Source organism: Macrobrachium nipponense, chromosome 7 (assembly GCF_015104395.2).
Source record: "Macrobrachium nipponense isolate FS-2020 chromosome 7, ASM1510439v2, whole genome shotgun sequence".
In the NCBI taxonomy this organism is placed as follows: Eukaryota; Metazoa; Arthropoda; class Malacostraca; order Decapoda; family Palaemonidae; genus Macrobrachium; species Macrobrachium nipponense.
In genome coordinates this window covers 61,768,770-61,794,768 of record NC_061109.1, presented here as the reverse complement: position 1 = coordinate 61,794,768, position 25,999 = coordinate 61,768,770, and positions in this window count along the sequence as shown.

The following is a 25,999-nucleotide window of genomic DNA, read 5'->3' as shown; positions in this document are numbered from 1 at the left end:
ATTATAAATTTGATCCTCATTCTCCCAATTCAATTTCCAGCAACAAAAGGAATTCATCCCTTTGTTCCCTCTCACTGCCTCATGGCCGCATGCTTCCCCTTGTGTGATCGTCCCAGACCAATGGAGTCATTGCATACTTCAGTGAAACCTTAAAAGTTCCTTCTCCCCAGTAATTAGAGAATTAATTAATCAAAGCAAGAAGTCATTTTTCCTTTTATCTCGTTTAATCTGGGATTCTTTTCCACCAATTCCATGAGTCACGTGCCGTCTCTGCCCGCAAGTGTGCATTACCCCAAGTGTATGAAAACCAGCTCCAGTGGAGCCATCATTTACCTTTTCCCCAGCCCAGCACGGGCCTTTTTGTAAATAAATAGCTGTTAAGTAACGAGCTGAGTTTTCTGGCGACCTTCCCTCTAAAGTATTCATTAATAACTATCAGTTTACGGTAAGTTAAAGCAATTCCCTCTTGAAATCCCTCAATCATTTCTGTTTACGTATCTAGCCTCTCTCAAGGCCGCTATATACGTAACATTGGCGAATCTTGCCTGGATTGAACCTAGCTTGCTTAAAAAAAAACTTGTAAATCGCGTTATCCGTTTGTAAAACGTAAACTGTAAATTATTTTACAAAAGCCGCAAATCAAGCACACTTGCAGGGAAAGAAGACACACTGGCTCACGGTAAGGTATTCCATTCATTAATATGATTATTCTATAACCTATGTTAGATTAAGGTACGTTTAAGTATTTTTATTGTAAAGTGGTTTAAACAAATGTGAAGGTAGAAATCTTATTATTGTAACGGCCAGAGCGCCGAGCGAATTCTGTTTTGTAAATCGCATTGTTGTCGTAGGAGCTTACACGAACACGTGTGCAGATAGATGCCAGAAAGGACCAGATCAAACTAGGAAGTGCTTTGCCAGGGTTTATTGCTGTATGAGAAAGCCTAGCTAGCTTTAGGAGTGTTTTACTAATAGTTACGGCAAAAGAAGTGTACAGAATTCTTTTTGTCTGGTGATATGTTAGGGAATCCATTTTTAACTTAGTTTTCATTCCAAGTGTTGGTAACCGCTACCTCTCAGCTAATTCAGCTTAGCGCACTTTCGCGCCTGCGCGGTCTCAACCAGCCTTCGTTTTCGCTCACAGCGGCAGCCATGTTTTTATCCCTTTCAGAATTATCTAAACCATTTAAGCAAAGTAACGTAAGTCTCAAAGTTTTAACGTAAATAATATCAATCTTGGTACTAGTATCTATCATCCTGCCAGAGAAATTAACGTAATTCGCCTGGAATAAGAAAGTAGAATTTTGCGTTGTAAATTGCCTTCGCATTTACAGAGAATCAGCTGATTCGCCATCAATGCTAGCACACCGTGGTGCTAACCGCTCGTCTCGCCTCACGTGTTTTCACCTGCATCGCTCACTCGCGCGCTGAGCGAAAATTTCATTTCACTTAACGTAACCTCATTTACAATTGTTTGCTAACATCGTTTTCAAATCCTTACCGTCATTTCACTGTTCACAGGGACCTAGTAATCTTACATAAAGTTAACGTAAATCTCAAGTAGAGCAAATCACAAGAATGTTAACGTAAAACGCGTCTTTGTAAAATTCATATCGAAACGCAAATCATTTCATAAGCGCAAGCCGCTAACATTAACGTAAACATCGTTCACCGCGAGCGCGTTATCATTTTTCATAAAACGTTATCAAAAGCAATTCTTTCACAAAAAACGTTAACGTAAGTAGATAATTTAACGCAAGTTGTGTCATATTAAACGAACATTAGTAGTTCAATTCAAATATAAGGGAGTTCATTCATATATCATTTTTCACCCTCTCCGAGAGAGAGAGAGAGAGAGAGAGAGAGAGAAAACCAGAACACAGTATTCACGAAGCCAAGAGTACTACATCTTACCATTAATTATAGCATGCAGAATTAACATTATTTTAGTCTCTTGTGTCTTTCATTTACACAGCGTGATACGTACGCGCATGTGTCCATTGCAGTTTGCAAACATTTATTTATTTCATTTACTGAGTACTTCAGCGAAGGACTGAGCATTTTCAATTATCATTACCTGTCGTTGCCCGAGTGGTCTTGTTCATTTTTATCCCAAAAGACTTGCGTGTACCGCAAGCACAATTCGCACAGTGTGCCACGCAAATTCATTACTTCCAGACAGGGAAGTCGTTACCAGTTTAGGACTGGCCACCACCAGTGCACATCATGGTCCTTATCATTACAGTGCCACTAATTCTTGACACTGTTCATCGACTGGCTGCTGAAGTACTTCCCACCTTTTACTTTCTCTCCTCCACCATTACACTCTGCCATGAGCAGTGCCATTTCACTTCAGTATATTTAGTATACTGCATGTAGTGTCCGGGACACACCAGCACGATACCAGTGCTCCAAGGAACGCCTCCATAAATGCCATTGCACCTGTACAGGCCGTACAGGTAGCCATTAAACCTGCGTGTCCGTCCTTACGGAACGCCCAAGTAACTAGTGTGTCCATGTACAAGGGTCAGTGATCCTTCGGAACACTCAACAAAGGGAACGCCTCCCGAAGCGCCGCAATACCAGCCCTAAGTGCTGACAAACCTGCGTGTCCGTCCTTACGGAACGCCCAATTCATTAAAGTATCCGCCATTTTGGATCACTGAACCAAGGAACGCCTCCTCATAAGTGCCGTGCACCTGTATTGGACCTACAGGTAGCCCATTCCAACATCTCCCAAGTTGGGAACGCCCGTAAGTGTGACGTACACAGCACACTTCATTCGATTTTTTCACCTCAGCAGAAGGTGCCATTCACAAAGTGCCACCGAGCACCCAGTCTTTTCACTTTTCATTACCACATTGCAGAACCCATTTCCAAGTGAGTGCCACTTTCCACAGTAGGCACTCCTATTCCATTCAGTACCCTTTCCTGGCCATTATTTTCATTTTCTTCCGAGCCTCTACTGTAGCCTAAGGGAAATGTCTTCCCCTGCTTCCCGCGACTTCTTTGCCAGAGAGCTAGAGAAGCTCGGAGCCCTCATAACTCTGGGCAGGGAGGCTGGTTACACTGGACCAGCCCTTGACCAGTGGATAAAGACGCAGCAGGCTGCTGCGCGCCAGCAGGGAAAGGAAAGAAAGAGAAGCAGAGAGGAAAGCCGGAGAAGCAGAGAAAAGAAAGAGAAGCAGAGAGGATAGCCAGAAGCAGAGAGAAAGAAAGAGAAGAGAGAGAAAGCATGAGCTAGCTCTCCTAGATGACGCAATCTCTCTGCTAGTTTTCCAAGCCCCAGACCATGAGCTGGACTCCCGGTAAGAAGTGGTTGCGGAGGTTCTGCACCACTTGTTGTGTGCGTGGGCATGCTGTGGATTCCGACCAGTGCCCAAGTCGGTCTCTACCTTGGGAGGAGAGCTTCCAGGGTGAACTTCTCCAAGGCTACCATGTAGCCCTGCCTGATGAACAGTCTCCTACGGCCTATCAGTGGGTGGGACAAGTCATGGCCGACACCGAAGCCCAGGTCTCCCTTATTTCCAGAAAGGCATTGCCTAGGGGTGCCAAAATCCAGACGAACGAAGAAATTCAGTTTGAATGGATTGACGGTAACCTCTATTCTGTTCCTTCGGTCCTTCTGAATGTGGGAAATGCCCTTTCTGGACCAGGAGACCAGGAAACCACATTGTGCCGCCTGGGCGTAGTTGACCAATTTCATGATGTTTTATCAGGTGATATTGGGCCGAGATCTACTACAAAGCCGTATCTCCCCTGGACGCAGCTCCCACTACCAGATGCACCGGACACCTGCAGCATGCCAGATAACCACACCTCAATTTTAGGTGCAGAGGCTAGTGCCTCCGATGTCCCGACATCCTGTCTATTTGCAAACCTGGCCCTGACCCAGTGTCAGAGCCCGAAGTTTCTTCCGCACCATCTCAGCCTCTTACCACTTTACCGCCTACCTCCTCCCCTTTGGAAGAGGTAAGCACCAGTTGACCCCGGACTTGTTTCCGAGGGTGATCCAACAGAGGACGTTTCACCTGCCAGAGCACACTGCCAGCCTTGGTGACTCCACAGATTCGCAACCTGTGGGGCCATCTCGGTCTTATCATCCAGTGCCACGGAAGAGGTCTGGAACACGCTCTGCCGAGACTGTGGCCGCAAGGGGTCACATGTCTGCCAACTATGGAGGGTGCGCAAATTTTAATACCTCTGCCATCGAAATGGCCGTCACCAATCCTTCTTCTCTAGGACCCCCAGCTAAGGGCCCTATAACCGTCGCACCCCCCCCTCCAAAGCCATTATCAGCCAAGCCACGTCAGAGCCTACGACGACTCTGGCGCTCAAATCTCCCTGATACGGGAAGACCGAATCCCCCGAGGGGCTAACGTTGATAGACGTCGATTGATCACCATTGAAGGTATCAATCACATTAAACTGATCCTTCCGACCCCGTTCCAATTGAGGGTCACCAGACCTCACTTTTCCAAAGAATGTACTCTTACAGTTGCAAGCTACATCCCAGGAGGTTACGACCTCCTCCTAGGGCAAGACATGAAGTCTCCCTCACAATTCAAAAAGCCTAGGGGTCCTAACCCCATGTCAATTCACTCCAAAGCAAGGAGTCACACGAAATTCTACTCCTCTAGGAAGTACATCCACCCACAGTCTCCCCCGTTACCAAGGAGGGAGATTGACCATTCACAGTCCGTTGCAAGACCTGTAACGTAATAGGGCACTCCACAAATTGGCCTAGTGCCCTAGCAAGTTATGTGCAGCGGACACTGTCCAAGTCCCACAAGGCTTAGCCTTCCAAAAAGAGACAGGACCCTCTGTCTCCCATAACCAAGGGCACGCTGAGAGGTATTGCACCTCCGGTACCCGCCACAGGTCCAGTCGACCTCAACTCTCTGCCAGTACCACTTGGCAGCACTGAGCAGTGCCAAGCTCCGTCCAGCCTGGACGTAGAGCCACCACCGAACTTGACCTCTGCGCCTGGCCCCGAGCTAGCGCCGGCGCCTAACCTTATCAAGGATCCTCCTACAGGAGATCCTCCAACAGGCATGGAGCTTACCACAGCCATGGCCAATCACTAGTTCCTTCTTCTTCATCCTTACCTCTGTCGCCCGATGATGAACCTTCCGCAGACCTTACCTTTTGTACCTCTCTGGAAAACCAGGGAACTGCCCGACCAGGAGTCAGCCTGGAGTTTTCCCCTCACGACGGTTGTCGCAGCAGCCGAAGTGAGGGCCTCCCCTGCAGTAGGTTCCACCTCTACGACGGTTGCTGCAGATACCGAAGTAGGGTGTTCTCCTGAAATCCCTCAGGCTACCACTGCCTCTGCTCCTGCCGGCGTTTCTGGCCTTTCCCCCGAGTCTGTGCCTCCGTCTACTCCTAGGACTAGTATAGCCAGGTCCTGGAGGAATAAGAAGAAGAAGAAAGAAGAAGGACGTAACCAATCATTAACAAACTAACCCAAGAGCCACATGCTCTCCTTGACACCTGTGCCCGAGGTACAGGGTCGCATTCATTTGCAGAATGATCCTGGCACCTACCCAGAGAAGGTAGCCAGCCTGATCTCTGCCAGTAGAACTAACCCTCTAACCCCTAGCCATTGTGATACTAACCCTCACTTAAATATAATTACCTCATTACATTTCCATCCTGGTAATGCCCTAACCACTCATCATCCTCACGCTTCATTACCTCACCTCATGTATTTTAACAATTCCGCTGAACTACTGCTGTGCGTACCACACTCTGGAATGATTGCGTCTTCATTTAACTATAATGAGTAGGTTAGGCTAATGATTTAGTACCAGGGCATTAGGTTAGTAGCAAGTAGAATTTTCAAGTAACCTTATCTAGGGGTAGAGTAGACTGTCGTCACAAGACAACCCGTAGTTATTTATTAGGCTAGACTACATCACTACATTAAGTTAGTACACTTAGCATCTTTGCCTATAAGTTAGGTAGGCCACTGTAGTTAGCTGCATCGCTGCTCAAAAAACTTCAAGTTGGAGTAGGAGAACGGGGTAGTCGAGACGATCAATTTATTTAAGCCAAGACCTTCACGCCCGAAAGGGAGTGAATGCCTTCTTAACAGGGGGAGCTGTGACGTTTATAGATCGTTCGTCTACCCCGCAATTAATTAATTAATTCGATTTGGAAAACGGCAGCCATTTCTTTAGAATATCAGCTGATTTTTAGTAAACGCGGGAACCCAAAACCCGCCAGCTAGAGATAGGAAGTTCCCCAGTTGGGGGAAAAGAGTCTTTTATCAGCTGTAGGGACGTATCTCAAAAGGGAAGGGTGTAGGCAGATTGGTACTTCTTAGACCTATACCTTAAGCTCTCTTTCCTGTGACCCCTCTGCTGGCTGTATGCTTGTTTTCCAGGATTTGCCTTGATCGTGGGGGGTTAAGCTGACCTCCAACCCCCAAGCAACCCAACTGAATTCTGTCTCAGTCGGCTGCGAGACGTGATCTCGGACAGAGGTCAAACTACCTGCCTTCCTGTTAGGCCTACCCATGGTGTGAGTGGCGCGCCGATGACCCAGGCCTCGGACAAAGGGGGCCCCATACTTTTCTACAAAGAGCCACATTTTCTACAAAGGCCCACACTGAACACGACATCCAGGTACGTCTTGTGGAACAGCATATTGCCAGTCTCTCTTATCACCTATTATAAATTTGATCCTCATTCTCCCAATTCAATTTCCAGCAACAAAAGGAATTCATCCCTTTGTTCCCTCTCACTGCCTCATGGCCGCATGCTTCCCCTTGTGTGATCGTCCCAGACCAATGGAGTCATTGCATACTTCAGTGAAACCTTAAAAGTTCCTTCTCCCCAGTATTAGAGAATTAATTAATCAAAGCAAGAAGTCATTTTTCCTTTTATCTCGTTTAATCTGGGATTCTTTTCCAGATTCCATGAGTCACGTGCCGTCTCTGCCCGCAAGTGTGCATTACCCCAAGTGTATGAAAACCAGCTCCAGTGGAGCCATCATTTACCTTTTCCCCAGCCCAGCACGGGCCTTTTTGTAAATAAATAGCTGTTAAGTAACGAGCTGAGTTTTCTGGCGACCTTCCCTCTAAAGTATTCATTAATAACTATCAGTTTACGGTAAGTTAAAGCAATTCCCTCTTGAAATCCCTCAATCATTTCTGTTTACGTATCTAGCCTCTCTCAAGGCCGCTATATACGTAACAATACATACATATATATATATAATATTATATATAATATATATATATATATATATATATATATATATAATACCAATATACATACATACACCTACATACATACATACATACATACACACACACATATATATATATATATATATATATATATACATACATATTTATACATATATACATACATACATATATATATATATATATATATATATATATATATATATATATATATATATATATATATATATATATATATATAAACAATTATTGACTCTACTTGTCTTCCACTCCATTGCAAAGTCGGAGATTAAAGGAATTGAAAAGGTTTTTAAATATACAGTAACGATAAGAGCTCCCGCCGGAGGCCACACAAGAGAAGCCGCACTAGAAAAGAATAATCCGGAGAAACATAAAATATGAATGTATGACGTACAGCATTGGTGAAAGCCTTTCTTTTTCTTGAAGAAATCCCTCTCCCAGGAAAAAATCTTGTGTCCAAAATGAAAACGTGTCAGTTTTTCAGTCACACTGCAAAAGGAATTAACGAGAGAGAACATTTTATCTGTGGAATATTTTCTCAAAACAGAAAGCATTTCTGGAAAGAGAAAACATTTACAATTGTGGAAAACCAAGAGATTATTTATGAAGACACGTTCTTCCTAGAATCGATAATCGTTTTCACTTTATGAAGGAAAAAATTTATCCTAGAAACATTTTCAATAGATAAAAATTCAACGGTCAATTTATTCTTGTAAAAAAAGTTTTTTCTCCCTCCAAGGAAAAATAAGATAGCACTAAATGAAGTCTAAAAGTAGACGAACAAAGGAGAAAAGGGGGATTGGGTGGATGCTGAAGGAGGAAGGGAAGAGAAGGGAGCCGGGGGTGGTGGTGGGGGTGGGGTTGGTGGGGGAGTGTTGGGGTTGGTGTTGGTTCCTTGGAAAGGGAATGACAGGGGGGAGGAGGAAGGGAAATACAATGCGAAGAAACACCTTAACTCAACCAGAATATTATATAAAGTATTTAAACACCAATGAAATCGTGTGAACACAATATCATCGGATTCTTTTAATAGTAGATTCAAGGTTTTAAACGCAGTCATTTATTGGTTTTTATTTACTTTTTTGTCATCTCCGTGATAAACATGTAAAAAAAAACTAATTCCAAAGAAGTCAATTCCATAGCGAGTCCGTCACTGAAAGTTTTTTTTTCCTTTTTTTAATTAATAGACGTAAATAATTCATATCCCGACATAAAGCAACCGCCTATACTGTTCCTGACTCATCTTACGAAATATTTTACGATTTCGTTTCAGACGGCGTAAGATGTTGCCTTCGTCCGAATGCGTGAACTCCTCTTATTAATCCTACTCTTTCCCTTTAGACGAAGCCCTGTGCCAGAGCATTCATACGAACAAGAACAGAGAAGGAAGAGGACGAGTTTTATTCATTTTTATTTCGGTGCTGTTGTTGCAATCTGCTTATTTCAGTTGTCTGAAAAGTCCAGAAATTTTTCATTTTGAAGGAGCTGAAAGAAAAGAGATTTTCAGAAACGTGCTGTAATGGATTTCTCTGTTACAATGGGAGTTAGTTTTCTTTTATTTGTGATTGACTCTGTCATGGTCAGGTGAAAGATAAGGTGTAAAGATAAGGTGTCATGGTCAGGTAAAAGATAAGGGCTGACCGTAGGGTTATCGTCTGGACTCAATTATAAAACATAATTCTGGTGCCAAAAGATAAATGAGTCATAGCGGAGACTATTAGTCGTCTAATGGTTGAAAGTGGTCAGGTCGCTTTCTCTCAAAACGGATTCGAAAATGAGAGAGAGGAAGAGTGTGAGTTATTGTTTTATATCACCAACAAATGGGTGCTCCTAAAAATATCAATTTCCTGTTTGAATTCCTTTCATATAGTATGTATATATATATATATATATATATTATATATATATAATATATATATATATATATATATATATATATATGTATATATCGAGCTACAAATGTCCTTTAATATCTAATTCGCTATACCTCGGAATTGATATATTTTCATTTAGTTTAACCCGAAGTGGAATTTTCTAGGCGATAATGATTTGCCGGCTGACGGGCACGAACCATCGCTACCTTTAAATCCAGGACGACAGTGAAGCCTATATATATATATATATATATATATATATATATATATATATATATATATATATATATATATATATATATATAGGCTTCACTGTCGTCCTGGATTTAAAGGTAGCGATGGTTCGTGCCCGTCAGCCGGCAAATCTATTATCGCCTAGAAAATTCCACTTCGGTTAAACATAAATGAAAATATATCAATTCCGAGGTATAGCGAATTAGATATTAAAGGACATTTGTAGCTCGATATATACACACACATATATAGATATAAATATATATATATATATATATATATATATATATATATATATATATATATACATATATATATATATTTAAACTCATCTCTTCGTCATCTTACAGATAAAGATATCTTGACGTCAATAAGTCTTACATTACAAAAGTCACATTTGACATTTCTTGTTTGCATGGAAATCTTTCATCTAGACCATTTTAGTGAGAGAGAAATGTTTCATGTATTTTCAGAAAACGAAAATATACACAAGTATTCGATTTATATTTCTTTCAATGACGAACACTTGAAATAATTTTCTACATCTAGTTTCCATTACTTTCAGAAATTCACGAAATAGTCAGTGTATGTTAGTTAAGGTAAAATTCTTCCGATATCACTGAAGCCTCAATCCTTTTACTGATCGGCTGGTTTCTTTGGCGGGTCGTCTGTAGCCTGAGGTTCCGCCAATGACGAATAGGTCTAACGGCATCGACTGTAGATCTCAACTGTCAGTTCCAAGAAATCCAAACTACGAATAAGAAAGGTTATTAGGGGTGCTTTAGTATATTTCAACTTGGTTTAATGGAAGTCTGAGAAACTTTGTAGCCATTGACAGTGCTGAATATATCGCACATTAACCCTAGTAAGCTGTTAAGGTGATTGGATTTTAAAAACCTGAGGAATCTCTGTCAAATACACTTTAGAAATTGTCATGCATATCGCGTCTTGAAATTGCATCAGGAAGTTAAGATAGAATTACGTTTCTTCCTCTCACAAACACTGTTTATGATCACTAACAGTCATCCCAACATTGCATAGCAAATTTAAATTTCCTTGAACAAAAAAATTTACAAAATATGCAAACAAAATTCTTCATGCTTATATTTTTGGTCGCTTTGTATCTAACTAATATTCTGGATCACCTTACGCTCCATTTCAGATTTATCAAGTCATCAGTCTTGCGTGATATCATTTTTCTTGTATTTAATTTAAACTCTGGGAAAGAGTTTCAATTTCCGCAACTCGGTAAACTAGGAAGTCATTGATTAAAATAAATTAAATTCTCATTTCCAACGAGGAAGTTATTTAGTCTTTATTTATCATAAATTTTATTCTGTATCAAACTGGTACCAACAAGAAAGCAAATGTGATAACAGGAGAAATGGAAATATCTAATTAACCATTAAGAATAAACTCAATAATTGACAGAAACACTAAACGCTATTGAAAGAAGGAAAGAAAGTAGTGATACTGGTTTGATTTGTGATCATTTGGGGCACTTTTAGCCATTGGGAGCTTCAGGTGTAAAGGGGGAGTTGGAGTGGTTGGACAGCAAGATAGAAAAGAAAGCGAGCACGGAGGTAAAGTAAAAGGTTAAAAGGTTGTTCCTCCTAGGTGCCGAAGGAATCCTGCAAGCTACCTTTGGTAATGCCTACAGTGCACCACACGATATGCGCTGAACAGCACTAGAAACTACCAGCATACCGGTACAAATTAAACTAATATTAATATTCAACAGGAACAAAGATGTTCCTTAAGGTAGCATGATTTATTTCGCGTCGCAATAGTTGAAAAAATGTTGGGAGATGAAAGTTCTAAGGCAGATTACGTCACGTAAGACGCAATCCCAGAGATTTCCCTTGGGAAATGTGGAATCATACGTCATAGGACGATGTCGGGAAAGCAAATGAGCTTCAAAGGGATCTCATTTCCCAGAGATTCCTTCGCGAAGTAGAATTAGATGGAGTCTGGGTTATTAACATAATGGGTATCCTTCGAAGAGATACGTTTAGAAAATAGGTTACACTTCTTGTGTAAGTGCCATTATAAAACGTCTTTTTCTCCATTATTTCAAACGCATATAATATGTTCAATAATCTCAAGCTGACGTAAAATCCTTTGCAAACTACAAATTTCTAATGGTAATATTTAATTTACTTAATTTGTTAGTTTTAGGTTCTAATTGTTTGAAATTCATTCGTACTAATTCATAAGTACAGTCATATCATATATTGCAAAATGTAACAATAGGTTATCACCTGAGCAACTTTCATATTTTCTCGCCACAGGAAAATTTGGGTTCTGGTAATAATAATAATAATAATAATAATAATAATAATAATAATAATAATAATAATAATAATAATAATAAACTAGAAGGCAGAAAACATTCCCATGGTCAGTTTCACTGATAAATAAAAGGAATGAAACAAACATAATTAAAAAAGGAAACAGTTGGTGATTTCATAAAGACAAAAAATTCTGATTATAGAAACTTCATCACCAAAAAAATATAAAACATGATTATCGAAAAACAAAATAATCATGGCAAAAATTTAAAGAATATAAAAGGCAATAAAATAAATACGAAACGAAATTGTACAGCTGATCATATGTTTATTGTTTCCTTATCTTGTTTTTTAGTCTGGCTAAGAATTCAATTTGTAATGCTTCAATATATTTGTGTACGTTATGAAAAGAACAACAAAGCGTTAGTGAATAAGAATTCAAATCCTTAATGAAAGTATTTCGAACCATTTGACCCCTGAGTAACTTTGGAATCAGAATTAGGTCAACAGCAATCTTTGTCACAGGAAGGAAGAAAGAAAAGTGTTCCACATAATTCGTGGGATTTGAAACGAACAATAAGAGAGAGAGAGAGAGAGAGAGAGAGAGAGAGAATTATCATTATTTGTCGTCAAATACCTTTTCTATCTCAGTTTTCGTTTGTTCAGCTTTCATCGTCGTATACAATCAAGCCAAGTTTTTATCGAGCAAAACCTATTGTCCTACTCTGTGTTTACATCGTTAGTACCTCGATTCACATAACAATCTCAAAGCAATGATCATTAAATAGAAAATCATTGATAAAAATAAATCATCAGCCAGCGCAGATCTGACCCAGTCCTTATGCAAATCGTTTGCGTAACAAGAAGGGTGTATTAATATCGTTGTTCTTTGTAAATGAGAGTCAGCAATGAACACCAATTAATCTCTTTTCATGTATTATAATATTCTTTTACTGCTATGTCACTGATCAGTCGTGATTTCTATACATCAATAGCGCACTTGAATATCCAGGAACTAAATGAATAGATCAGAAATACTGAGCATCATTTATAAAAAAACAATAATAATAATAATTTTCAGTTTTTTTTCATCTCCACAATTGTATCGTGTTAATGCATAGAAAAGTTAAAAAAATCTCTAATAGCAATTGTATTTGGTAATTCTGGATGTTCCAATGTTGCATTTGTCCCAGTCTGTTAACTTGGTATCGGCTGCAATGGTAAATTAGCTTTGTATTTTCATATGAGGTATTTATTCGTTTTTATAGTGTGAATGGTCTTATGGGATAATGACGTGGAATATGAAGAACCTCTTTTATAATAATTTATTAATATTTTTTTTATTATTTGTAATATCTTATAATATTTTTATATAATATATAGGCAACTGCATAACGTATAAGTTATTCGAATTTATATAATGATGTAAGTGTTACGAAACTAATATTAGCTGCAGATAAATCATACATTTTCTAATAACTTTGTCTCATCATTTAGGAAGCATTAACTTGAGGAAGCAATAAGTTTACTGTTATTCTCAGAAATAAAAAAAGTTCTTTTATTCATTGACAGGTATATTTGCAGATTGCTAAAATCTATACTTACCCTTTTCCAGGAGATATATGGGAGATTCCCCAATGACCAATTGAGAAAGGGGCATTTGCATAATCAGAGTATTGTCATAAACTGATACCCACAATCGTTTATACTTTGATTTATACGTGTATATATAGCTAATTTTAATATTTCTTTGTTAGTATTGGTTCACAATTTTAATCTCTATTTTGTATTATATTTTTCCTTCTCGGATCCATTTTACCATTTCACCACATAAATGCATTTGAATTCCGGAAGGTTCCCATTGATTAAGTTCCAGGTCTTTTTCACTTATGAAATCTTCCCTCTACTTGACCATCAGTGCACAATGAGAGCAACTGTTCTCACAGATGCTTCTCGTGCACGTGTCATTAATCACGCCTACATGTGTTATGAAATGCTGTTAAATAAAGCGAAAACTTACCAAACTACCATTCAAAACCACAACAGTCCCCAATAACAGTTTGGCAGATCAAAGTAAATGGTAATGACAGGATCAGTGAATGAATTTTTGAGAGAGAGAGAGAGAGAGAGAGAGAGAGAGAGAGAGAGAGCGCAATCATTAAAGTAAATCATTTATCAGCACTGCCAGTGCCTGTTAGTCTCACTCTGAAACACAGCTCTGTAAAAGAGCTTTACCGAGACTCTAAATATCCACGAGTGCTTACAGCATTTGTGTATTCTTTAACAAATCATAAGCATTCAAGCTGCAACGTCTAACCAAGAGTACTTCTTCGTCTCTCTGAATAATTGCCGAGTTATTATCATCAAATGTTACAGAACCACAGTCGTTAAGTACACTGTACCAATACCTCTAATGGCGATAAATACCTTTTATAGTATTACTCTTACTTGTTGCAATTCCAATAATTGTTTGTCATCAGTAATTTCCCCCAACTCAAATGGCTCCTGGGTCGTTCACTGTAAGCAATGCTTTGTGCAGCGGTTGTTTTGTAATCTGAAATGGGGAATCCAATAGCCTAGTTTTTTTCTTGAGTTATTATTATAACAAGTAATCAATCTTTGTCCAGTATTCCAGAGTTCCAGTTTTATAGGTTTACAGTTCGTTTTTATTTCATGTATCTTCTATATCTATTTTCCATTGGAAGTGTTTAACTTTTTGTCAAATCAAGCAATGTATCTCACCAGTACAGTCTCTCTCTCTCTCTCTCTCTCTCTCTCTCTCTCTCCTCTCTCTCTCTCTCATACACACACACACACACATACATTAATCAAGAAAGCCTTTTCACCTTCGTAGCTCTCCTCTCTCTCTCTCTCTCTCTCTCTCTCTCTGTGTGTGTGTGTGTGTATAATGCAAGAAAACGTTTCAGATAACGTTCCTGGATTCAAACAATCGCTTAATGTCCATAATATTAATTAGAAATCGTTCTAATGCGAAATTTCAGTAATAAAACTCTCATGCAGCTGTGATAAAGCAACAGCAACTGTTCTCGTTACACCTGCACCTCATTTGCATATCGTCGGAAATAACTTTCGTCAACTTTTGCGTTGCACAAATCGAAAGAAGAATATTTGCCCCACTTCCTTTAATGCTTATAACAGCAGGTCGTCTCGATAGCCCATTCAAATCAGCATTCATATTATAACACGTAATAAAAACTGAATAGAACATGCTTTCTTCTTTATGAGCTGGAAGAATGATCATGTGAGTAATGAAATTAATCTTATTTTAGATGTAACTCTTCATTCATATTCAGTACAGTAATTTTTTTAATGAACATTTTTCATCCTTATAACTGTTACCTGGTCAGTGTCACCTGAGATTATTATTATTATTATTATTATTATTATTATTATTATTATTATTATTATTATTATTCATGAACCATTGTGAGACCGTGGGTGTCTATTAAGGTAACTTATCTCGGACTGACAGCTGATGAATGAATATGCTAGCAACTGCTTCTTACTTATCCAATTGAGGCCACCCATTGATTTGTTTATCAATAACAAAAATTAATTTCATTCGAGAGATGGAAGACCAGTGTCATGGTAATTGCTTTATAGCAAATAAAGATGAAGGAAAGGAAAACGTATCTTCGAGAAGTTCTGCAACACGGAGGTTTTCGCGCATGTGTTGGAGGTGCCTGTTCTCATGATGGTTCTAGAATCGGCAGGAGTGTTGTGGAGCTTGACAGGCGCCGACGTGACGTGAGGAACGCCACGATTTCTGATGCAATACCTCGTCTAGATTCTTCTAAGAAGTTCTGGTAATCTCGGGAGTCTGTGACGCTCGCCGTAGGCCCCGCCCCCAGGATGCATTATAAATACGACTGACGAAGTAGGAGGGAGCAGAGAACATCAGTTAGTCACAGAATAAGAAATCATCAGTAAGAGCCACAGATCAGATTATCAGTGAGAGATCAGCAGCAGAGATCATCAGAGAGAGATAAGAGAATAAGGAACCAACGAAGGATCAGAGAGGAAAAGTCGCTCGAGAGTTTGTTGAATTCTGGTCAAGTCGTTGTCAGGAGTGGACAACTGAGGCATATCGAAGTAGAGCAAGACTTCAGAGAAGAAATGTTTTACAAGAGGTTTTGAGGAGTTCCTGCCCTTCACGTATCAAGAATAACATTGTTTTCTGCAATACGGTGTCAAGAAGACGTCTACAATTACAGTTCTCCTTTGTGAAGCCATCGCTTCGAGTTGCAAAACTGGCCAGCAGGTATTTGATTACCTCACTTCTTCCCCAGTTCACGCATTGTAAGATTTTGCCTTTTTTTATGTAAACAGGAGACACCATTCTGCATTTATCTTTGTTAGTAAGCTTGTAAATAAACCTTTGTTGTGTTAGTGTTTCTTTCTATATTCGCATCACCAGTTTCAACTGTTGGTGTTGAATTCTTTTTGTCTATCATTATAACGAACTTGGAGCGGATCTCTCTCACGGTTCGTAACATTGTGGCGACCTTGCTTAGAATATATCCAGCATTAACAGTTTGAAACAGGGAGAATATAGAAAGAGCCAGAATGAGTGAGATGGTGAAAGAGTTTATTGAGTCAGGTAAGCTTCTAGGTCTATAGGGGAATGATCTCTGTGAGTATGTTGAGAAGAAAGAAAGAGAAAAATATGAGAGAGATGAAAGAGCGGCTGAGAGAGAAGTAATGAAAATGCAGCAAGAGAAAGAGAGAGAAGCAATGAAAATGCAGCAAGGGAGAGAAATGTTGCTAATGCAGCAGGAAGAAAGAGAGAAAGAGCGTATACATGAGCAGGAAGAAAGAGAGAAAGAACGTATGCATGAGTTGGAAATTGCTCGGTTAAGGGAAAGTACTTGTAACAGTCGGACAGGCGAGAACGGAAACGAAGCTGATACGTTAGGTATGAGTGCAGTGCTGAAACTAGTACCAAAGTTTGGTGAGGAAGATGTAACGAAATATTTCATGTGTTTTGAGAAATTAATGGAAAGAGTAGGTTCTCTTAAAGAAATGTGGACTTTATATTTACAGTCAGTTTTGAGTGGTAGGGCGCTTACTGTGTAAAGTTGCATGTCTAAGGAGGAATGTAATAATTATGATATCATGAAAAAAACTGTTCTTAGCGCGTATAGGCTAGTACCGGAGGCGTACCGTAAGAAATTTAGAAATTTGAGAAAGGATGAAAATATTACGTATGTAGAATACTGTAAGAAGTTAGAAAGGCTGTTTTTTGATCGGTAACTTCTGCTAAAGTTGAGGATTTTGATAGGTTGAAGAACTTAGTGTTGTTAGAAAACTTCAAAGATAACGTATCCCCTGAGATTAAGCTTTATATAGAAGATAGGCGAGAAGTATCTTTTGCAGGAGCAACTAGGTTAGCTGACGAATATAGTCTAACTCATAATTTGAATGTTAGTAAGAAATGAAATGATCCTTCATCTGGTAGAATACAAAGCAGTAAAGGTTTCAGTTCTAGTAATAGCAATGCGAGTAAAAGTGACTATTCCTGATATACATGCGAAAAACCAGGTCATATGTCTAAGGTTTGTAAGAGTAAGGTGGCATCTAATGGCTCAGAATTAACTTGTTTCCGATGTAATGGGAAAGGGCATTTAGCGAGAAATTGTGCAGTAGAAAGGAAGTACGGTAAGAACCCAGTGTCTCTGGTTAACCTTTCATCAAGTAGGAATGATGTGATGAGAGAAACTAGGAAATTTTCTGGTGAATTTCTGTCAGAAGGCGTAGTTTCCTCTCTTGGAGGAGTAGATTCGAGAGAGGTGGTCTTGCTTCGAGACACAGGAGCTGCTGTCTCACTGATTAGGAGAGAGAGTGTGCCGAACAGGGCAGAAATCAATATGGAAGAGAAAGTCATGTTAGGTGGATTTCCTAACACTTGTGTTCTTTGTCCTTTGTTGAAGTTGAACTTAGAAAGTCAGGTAGTGTCAGGAGAAGTGAAACTTGCAGTTGTTGACCGTTTGCCCATCGATGGCGTTGACATTATTGTCGGTAATGACTTAGCTTTATCCAAGAATGTGAATCCTGTTGTGAGGGATATTCCAGTGCCTGAAATGGTAGTAACTAGGTCGGGTTTAGATACAGACATAGACTATGGTCATAATTTGTTTGTGGATTCGAACGAGTGTAAGTTAGTGGATTCGAACGTGAGTAAGTTCGTGGATTCGAACATGAGTAAGTTCGTGGATTCGAACAAGAGTAAGTTCGTGGATTCGAACGAGTGTGATAGAGGTGGCGAGGTTGATCTTGGCATGAGTGTGGCTGAGAAACCTAACTCTATTGTTGACAGTGATAGCCAAGCAGAAGGTGTAGCTGTCGAAAGTAACGTAGTAAATGTACCGGTATCTAGTACTAGTTACGGTGATGAATTAGGCGCTAACCTCGTGAATAAGGATGAGCTAGTCAAGTTGCAGAGAGAGGATGAGACACTAACCCGAATTTTTTAGTGTGAGCTGGATGATGATCTCGATAATGTGTGTAAGGAAACTTTTTGTTCAAAGGACGAAGTTTTGTGTCGTTATATTTGTCCGAAGTCAGGTAGTAAAGAGGAAATCACCGAACAATTAGTGGTGCCTAGGAAGCTTCGTGAGCTAGTTTTGAAGTTAGCACATAATGAGCAAGGACATTTAGGAGTAAATAAAACTTTTGGGTTTATTAGTATGGCATACTTTTGGCCTAAACTGAGAAGTGACGTGAAGAGGTATGTTTTAAGCTGTCATGAATATGAAATTGCCGGGAAACCGATTCAAGTAATTCCCAGAGTTCCGTTGTGTAATATTCCTTCAGTAGGCGAATCTTTTGAGAATGTATTTATCAATATGGTCGGACCTTTGCCTAGAAGTAAGGGTAGAGAAGATTGCACAACTAATTTAGAGTATTATAAGTTTGGCAACTAGCGAAGGAGAACGGAAGTCAAGGGGAAACTAAAGGGAAACCTGATCTTAGAGCAAAAGAGAGAAGTTTGTGTGTAAGAGATAAAGTTTTAGTACTAGTCCAGAAAGAAGGTTCCGCTTTATCTTATATATTCGAAGGTCCTTTTTCAGTGTTAGAGGAGAGGGGAAATATATGCTATAGAATTAATATGGGTAAGAGTAGAGCAAAGTCAATGAATGTAAAGTTGCTTCAGAATTATAAAGAACGCCCCATACCTTGGCCACCACCAGTGTCCGATGTGACAGTGTTACTGAGAGAAATTAGTTTTGAGAAAACGCAAGAGGTGTTTTAGCATTTCAAAGTTTTAATCAGAGTTCAGAAAACGGAAAAAGTAAGAGGAAAGGATAATGTATTAGCAGGTAGCCTCTAGAGATTTTTCTCAGAATGAGTAGCCTAATGACCGTTTTCTGTTTTGGCATGAGTGGTTGAGTGAATGGAGAAGTATTAAAGCTTTATGCAGGATTGTTCCCCTGCTGTTTAATTCTTGTTTCTCTTTAGAAAAAAATAAAATCAGTTGATTTCATTTTTTCTCTTTTTGGGGGGACGTGTTATGGTAATTGCTTCATAGCAAAGAAAGATAAAGGAAAGGAAAATGCATCTTCGAGAAGTTCTGCAACATGGAGGTTTTTGCGCATGTGTTGGAGGTGCCTGTTCTCATGATGGTTCTAGAATCGGCAGGAGTGTTGTGGAGCTTGACAGGCGCCGATGTGACGTGAGGAACGCCGCGATTTCTGATGCAATACCTCGTCTAGATTCTTCTAAGAAGTTCTGGTAATCTCGGGAGTCTGTGACTCTCTCGGTAGGCCCCGCCCCCAGGATGGCTTATAAATGCGACTGACAAAGTAGGAGGGAGCAAAGATCATCAGTTAGTCACAAAGTAAGAGATCATAAGTAAGAGCCACAGATCAGATTATCAATGAGAAATCAGCAGCAGAGATCATCAGAGAGAGATAAGAGAAGAAGGAACCAACGAAGGATCAGAGGGGAAAAGTCCCTCAAGAGTTGGTTGAATTCTGGTCAAGTCGTCGTCAGGAGTGGACGACCGAGGCATTTCGACGTAGAGCAAGACTTCAGAGAAGAAATGTTTTACAAGAGGTTTTGAGGAGTTCCTGCCCTTCAAGTATCAAGAATAGACATTGTTTTCTGCAATACGGTGTCAAGAAGACGTCTACAATTACAGTTCTCCTTTGTGAAGCCATCACCTCGAGTCGCAAAACTGGCCAGCAGGTATTTGAATTACCTCACTTCTTCCCCAGTTCACGCATTGTAAGATTTTGCCTTTTTTATGTAAACAGGAGACACCATTCTGCATTTATCTTTGTTAGTAAGCTTGTAAATAAACCTTTGTTGTGTTAGTGTTTCTTTCTATATTCGTATCCCCAGTTTCAACTGTTGGTGTTGAATTCTTTTTGTCTATCATTATAACGAACTTGGAGCGGACCTCTCTCTCGGTTCGTAACAACCAACTCCTAAAAAAAAGTGGGGGGGGGGGGGGGAGGTGGGGATGTGGGGAGAGGGAGACGGTTATTTGCACGAAGCGAAAGGTGAAATCTTCTCCGAAAGCAGAGCTGGAACAAACCACAATCTCTTGTTTGTGATGAAACAGGAAGGAATCTTTCACGAAGCTCGCTTGAGGGGAATGTTCTATTTGTCGGAGTTTATTTGTTAAGTTTTTTTCATGGCGTTTATTTTTCGGAGTTTGTATGTTGGTGTTTATTTCTTGGAATTTATTTCTTGGCGTTTATTTGTTGGAATTTATTTGTTGGTGTTTATGTTCAGTTTTGCTCTCTAACAATGAAAATAAAAAAAGGAGTGAACTTGGATGTTCATGATGGTCTCGTCCTGTGGGTTTATACAATATAAACAAGAAAGATCTTTTTTATCTCACTTGGCATGTGCTTGGATGATGTTACCTGTAGGTTGAGAGAGAGAGAGAGAGAGAGAGAGAGAGAGAGAGAGAGAGACAGACAGACAGAGAGAGAGAGAGGAGGGGAGGGAGGGAGAGAGAGATAGAGAGAGGTCAAATGAGTGAGAGTAGAATGAAATAGAATGTAAAAAAGAATAAAGTTGTATTTTACTTTGTATATAGTAGATGAATTCAACTGATAAATTGAGAGAGAGAGAGAGAGAGAGAGAGAGAGAGAGAGAGAGAGAGAGAGAGAGAGAGAGATCAGTAAATGTAAGCTAACATAAAACATTACCAGGAATATATTTATCCTAGCAGATTAAGGAAGAGAGAGAGAGAGAGAGAGACCTTACCTTACCTTAGAGACCTTACATCGCATTGAATAGACGCTGCATTATCGATACTGGTGCGTGATGGATTAATGTCCTGTGTGCATTCCTTATTTTTCCTGGTATAGATTCAGGCACTATTAATCTACCTCTGCTTGCTCTTTCTGATATTTTTAGCTCCATGATGTTTTCGGCTATTCTTTCTATAGAATTTTAAGGATTGTAGTCTTTCCCAGTAGTCAAGATCCTTAAGTCTTCTATTCTAGCTGTAAAGGACCTTTGTACACTCTCTATTTGTGCAATATCCTTTTGATAGTGTGGGTACCATATATTGCACTATTCAAGTGGACTACGAACATATGTTTTATAAAGCATAATCATGTATTCAGCTTTCCTTGTTTTGAAGTGCCGTATCAACATTCCCAGTTTTGCTTTACATTTTGCCAATAGAATTGCTATTTGATCATTGTATAACATGTTCCTATTCATCATCACACCAAGGTCTTTAGCTTTCCTTCTCTGTCTCCATAATTTATTGATTTAAATTTATCAGAGTTAAATACCATCCTATTTACCTCTGCCCAATCATATACTTTGTTAAGGTCTCTTTGTAGCACGCTCCTATCTTCATCACAAGTAATTTCTCTACTTATTCTTGTGTCATCGGCGAAACTACTCACTACCGAGTCCTTAACATTACTCTCTATGTCTGCAATCATAATAACAAACAGTAATGCAGCTAACACCGTAACTTGTGGCACACCAGATATTACCTTAGCTTCATCCGATTTCTCATCGTTTGCAATAACTATCTGTTTTCTGTTGTGTAAAAATTCTTTTAACCATCTTCCTACTTTATCCACTATATTATGTTTTCTAATTTTCTTTGCTAATATATTATGTTCTACTTTGTCAAAAGCTTTTGCAAAGTCTAGATAAACCACATCTGTTTCATTTCCGCATTTTATATTTTTGTATATGTTCTCACGGTGGACTAACAGTTGGGTTTGTGTACTTTTTCCGGGTACGAAACCATGTTGTCCTATATTAAACAAATTATTTTTTATTAAATGTTTCATAATATTTTTCTTCATTACCCTTTCATACACTTTTATAATATGTGATGTTTTTAATTTCATTAATAGCCTGCAAAATATCAGCTTCATTAATATCTATGTCTGCTAGATATTCAGTATTTTCATCCCTTACTTCTATATCATTATCTGCATTATCAATTCTAGGGGTGAATTCTCTCTTATATCGTTCTGCCAATATGTTGCATATTTCCTATTTTTCATTCGTTAATCTCCCTTCAATTCTTAGAGGGCCTATTTCTATTCATCTTTTATTCATCTTTTTCGCATACGAGTCTAATAGTTTGGGGTTTTGCTTGATATTTACTAGGGTTTTTTCTTCCAAGTCCAGTTTTTCATTTTCTTTTGATTGTATAATCTTTTGTTCTGCATTTTCTATCTTACTTTTTTCTGGAACAAGATCCTTCTATCTCTTGGTATGCATGACTGATGCTTACTTTTCTTCTTCGGTATATATTTATCCACTATTTTCTCTAAAATTTTATACATCTCCGTATTTACCTTTATATCATCATTTACGAAAATTTTATCCCAATCCTTGTTTAATTCTTCATTTATTTCTGACCATTTTATATTTTTACTGAAGAAGTTGTATTTTCCATATCCTTCCCACTTTTTCATTTCTTGCTTATCTCTGTTTTCACTTGCTTTGGAATGGACTGTTAATTCTATGACATTATGATCTGAAATACTCGCATTATAAACTATTATTTCTTTAACATAATTCACCTCGTTCACAAATACTAGGTCTAAAGTATTTTCCTTTCTTGTTGGCAGGTGATTTATTTGTTGAATGCTGTATTCTAGTAGCATATCTAATAGCTTTTCGAATTGCCTCTTATCTTCTGCACTACTATTACTCTCTTTTTTATATGTATAAATACAACCACAATCGTTTTTTCCAGTCTATGAAAGGAAAGTTAAAGTCTCCGGATAGGAGAATAGTCCAGTCCTTGTGATTTCTACATATATCATCCAATTTTTCTATTATTATGTCATACTCTTTAGTATTAGGGGGTCTATATATTACTATGTTCATTAATTTTTCAGATTCAAATTCTACCGCTATTAGTTCACATTCTGAGTTACTATATTTCTCATATATTTTTCCTTGTTTTTTGTCTTTCCCATATATTGCAGTTCCCCCTTGATTCCTATTTTTTCTATCTGATCTGTAAGTTTGGAACCCTTTTATTTGATCGTCATTCCCAGTCTCTTGGGAATACCAGGTTTCACTTATATTCATTATATTTATTTTCTTTTCAATTTGGGTTAGTTCTGATCAGGCTTTGTGGATTAACTATGCTATACCACACCTTACACAGTTTGCATGCTTTTGGCATTCTTTTTCCTATTGCATCAATTAGGATATTCACAATGTTCACCTTATTCAATTTCTTTGTCGGAATATGTTGATTTATGTATATTTTCTTTATGAGTCTCTTGACCACTTGGATTTTATTTGGAACTTCTTCAATTATTTTCAAGATGTTTTCTGTTGATTTGTTCCAGTTTGAAGGATCATATCCTTCTAATATATCTATGAATGCTCTTGTATCTTTTTGGTTAGGGCTGTTGTTGATCTCATAGATGAGAAATGCCAGTCCCCTTCCTGCTACCTCATCGTATTGCGAATATGCTAAACACGCTAAATTTCGCCATTTTTTCCCACAGTTGGAACTTACTGCCATCTTGATCTGATTTACAGTATTTCACTTGATAAACTAACTTAATAGCCGCTTTATACTACTATTTTCCCTCTAATCTTATCACCGACAGTTCACGAACACTTCTAGATATTTATAAATTTCCAGACGTATGTTAAACGCGTGATATCTGTTGATTAATCAGAAAGTAAGTACATTTAACTTGGATGTCACCTAGTAGATTAAAAGAGAGTGAGAGAGAGAGAGAGAGAGAGAGAGGGAGAGTCAAAATGCCATATTTTTCCCCCTTCCAAAAGTCAGGAATTCCACTCAGGCAAAGTGCACCGAATATTATCCGCACGAAGGACCCAAAGGAATCCCCTCGCAACAAATCCCCCAGTTGCATGCAGGAAGCTCATTTCCTCATCTGGGGATCAAAAAAGAGGAAGCGATTTGGATGGAACGCCTCCATCCCACTCCATGACGGACCGATAAACTGCTATTGCATTTTTGTTTCACCTTTTTTGAGCGAATTTTATTTTATTTCATATTCTGCTGATGCATTTGCCTGACGTTTAAATGATTGTGCGCAGTATTTTGTTTGAAGCAGTAACTCAACAGACTGTAACCTCGGTAGAAAGTAATAGGTGAAGTGTGGCTAATAATAATAATAATAATAATAATAATAATAATAATAATAATAATAATAATAATAATAATAATAATAATACAACATAGAAATAATGGTAGTAGTAGTATTAACGGCAAGTCGCCTACCAGTATTTTTTCTGCCGAAAATACTTAAATGTTATGGTAATTAATTGACAGATTCCAATTGGTGTATTAAAGTAAGAGAACTGAGTATCAGTTAAAATCAACAGGTTTTTTCCTTTAAATAACGAGGTCATAGTAATTATAGATAGCAAGGCGAGCCAGAAGGCGGTTAATCAAGAAGTTTTAAATAGAAAGTATTTTGGGGGGGAAAATTAGTCCCAACTAGGCTGGCGTTGTGGTCTCGGTGACTGGAGAAAAAATTACCCTATGCCAATTGAGATTAAAGTGAAGTTACAGTGGCGAAACTGGAGACAGTACCATGACGTGGGATTGAGGAGTGTGTGTGTGTGGTGTGTGTGTGTGTGTGTGTGTTGGGGTTGGTGAGGGGAGGGGGGTATACGAAGTGTCTTCTGATTTAGAGCACGTGGGAAGTAGATATAAAAGAACTCTGGTTATTAATAAATAATGATAAAGGGGAAGTGCTCCTTAGCACCTTTGTATAAAGGTGAGGACATGCTGAGTTAATTGCTTAGAAAGTAAATTATGAGACAGACATACAGACAAAGATAGAGAAGGGCTCGAGGGAATTCTTTAAAACTGTGTCCTTTGTTCAGGTCAGTAATATCAGCGAAAAGTGACATTATAAATTTGATGCGATTTATAAGTTGGCACAAAAGGAAGCGGTTTGAGATTTACGTGTAATGAATGGCTATGGATCTTCAGACTTCATGATTTAGTGTAGAAAGTTTGTGAGTTTTTTCCTAAAGCTGCTGTCTTGAGATTTTTTCTTTCTTTTTTCGTTTTTCCTTTTTCTGGAAAATAGTGTTTACGTTATTTGTGTAAGATATGAGCATATGAAGGGTTATTTTTCTTAAAAGGTAAAGATTTGTGGGACACCAAAAAACTGTTACCTCATCTTAGCTAAGTCAGATGTCAACACAAAAGAGAAGGGCGAGAAAAGAAAAGATTCCTATCACAAAGTAAGACTCCTAAGCCAAGGACTTTCCCTTTGCCTGATTCCATCCTGTAAGCACAAGTAAATGTCCTTCTTGTAGGAATATCCAGAGAATGGTGGTAGGAAATTGAAAACTTATCGTAGACGTCACTATTCTCGTTTCTATTTGTTAGTAGAAAACTGAGGTCCATACCAAACCTCCTGTTTCTGTTGCTTAGAAAATCAGAACCAGAAGGTCCACGCAAGACCTCCTGCTCCCTGTTCTAATTTATATACTGACGGGACGCTTTAGACTACATAGAGCCAGGAGATTTCCGCAAAGATCTCCTTATTTCATTCATGTCTTCAAAAACTTGTATTTTTTCCTTATGTCCAAAACACATCGGAAGCAAGTTTTCGAGTTTCAGGATAATGGATGGATGGAGGGTAATTTGGCCATTTGTACAGGAAGGTTTTGATTCCACCTTCAAAGGTTAACAGAAAACAGGTCTGCTTCTTAACTAGGTAGTCAAAATAAGATATCAGTGGGGTAGTATAATTCAATCTGAAGCCAAAGGTAAAGTTAAGGCTTAGAATTGTGAATATGAAGAGCAGCTTCGAAGAAGGAAAAAAAAAAAGAAGTGCAGTGAGGGAATGATTGTCTACCAGTAGACCACAAAGACGTTGCCACAGCCTCTGCAG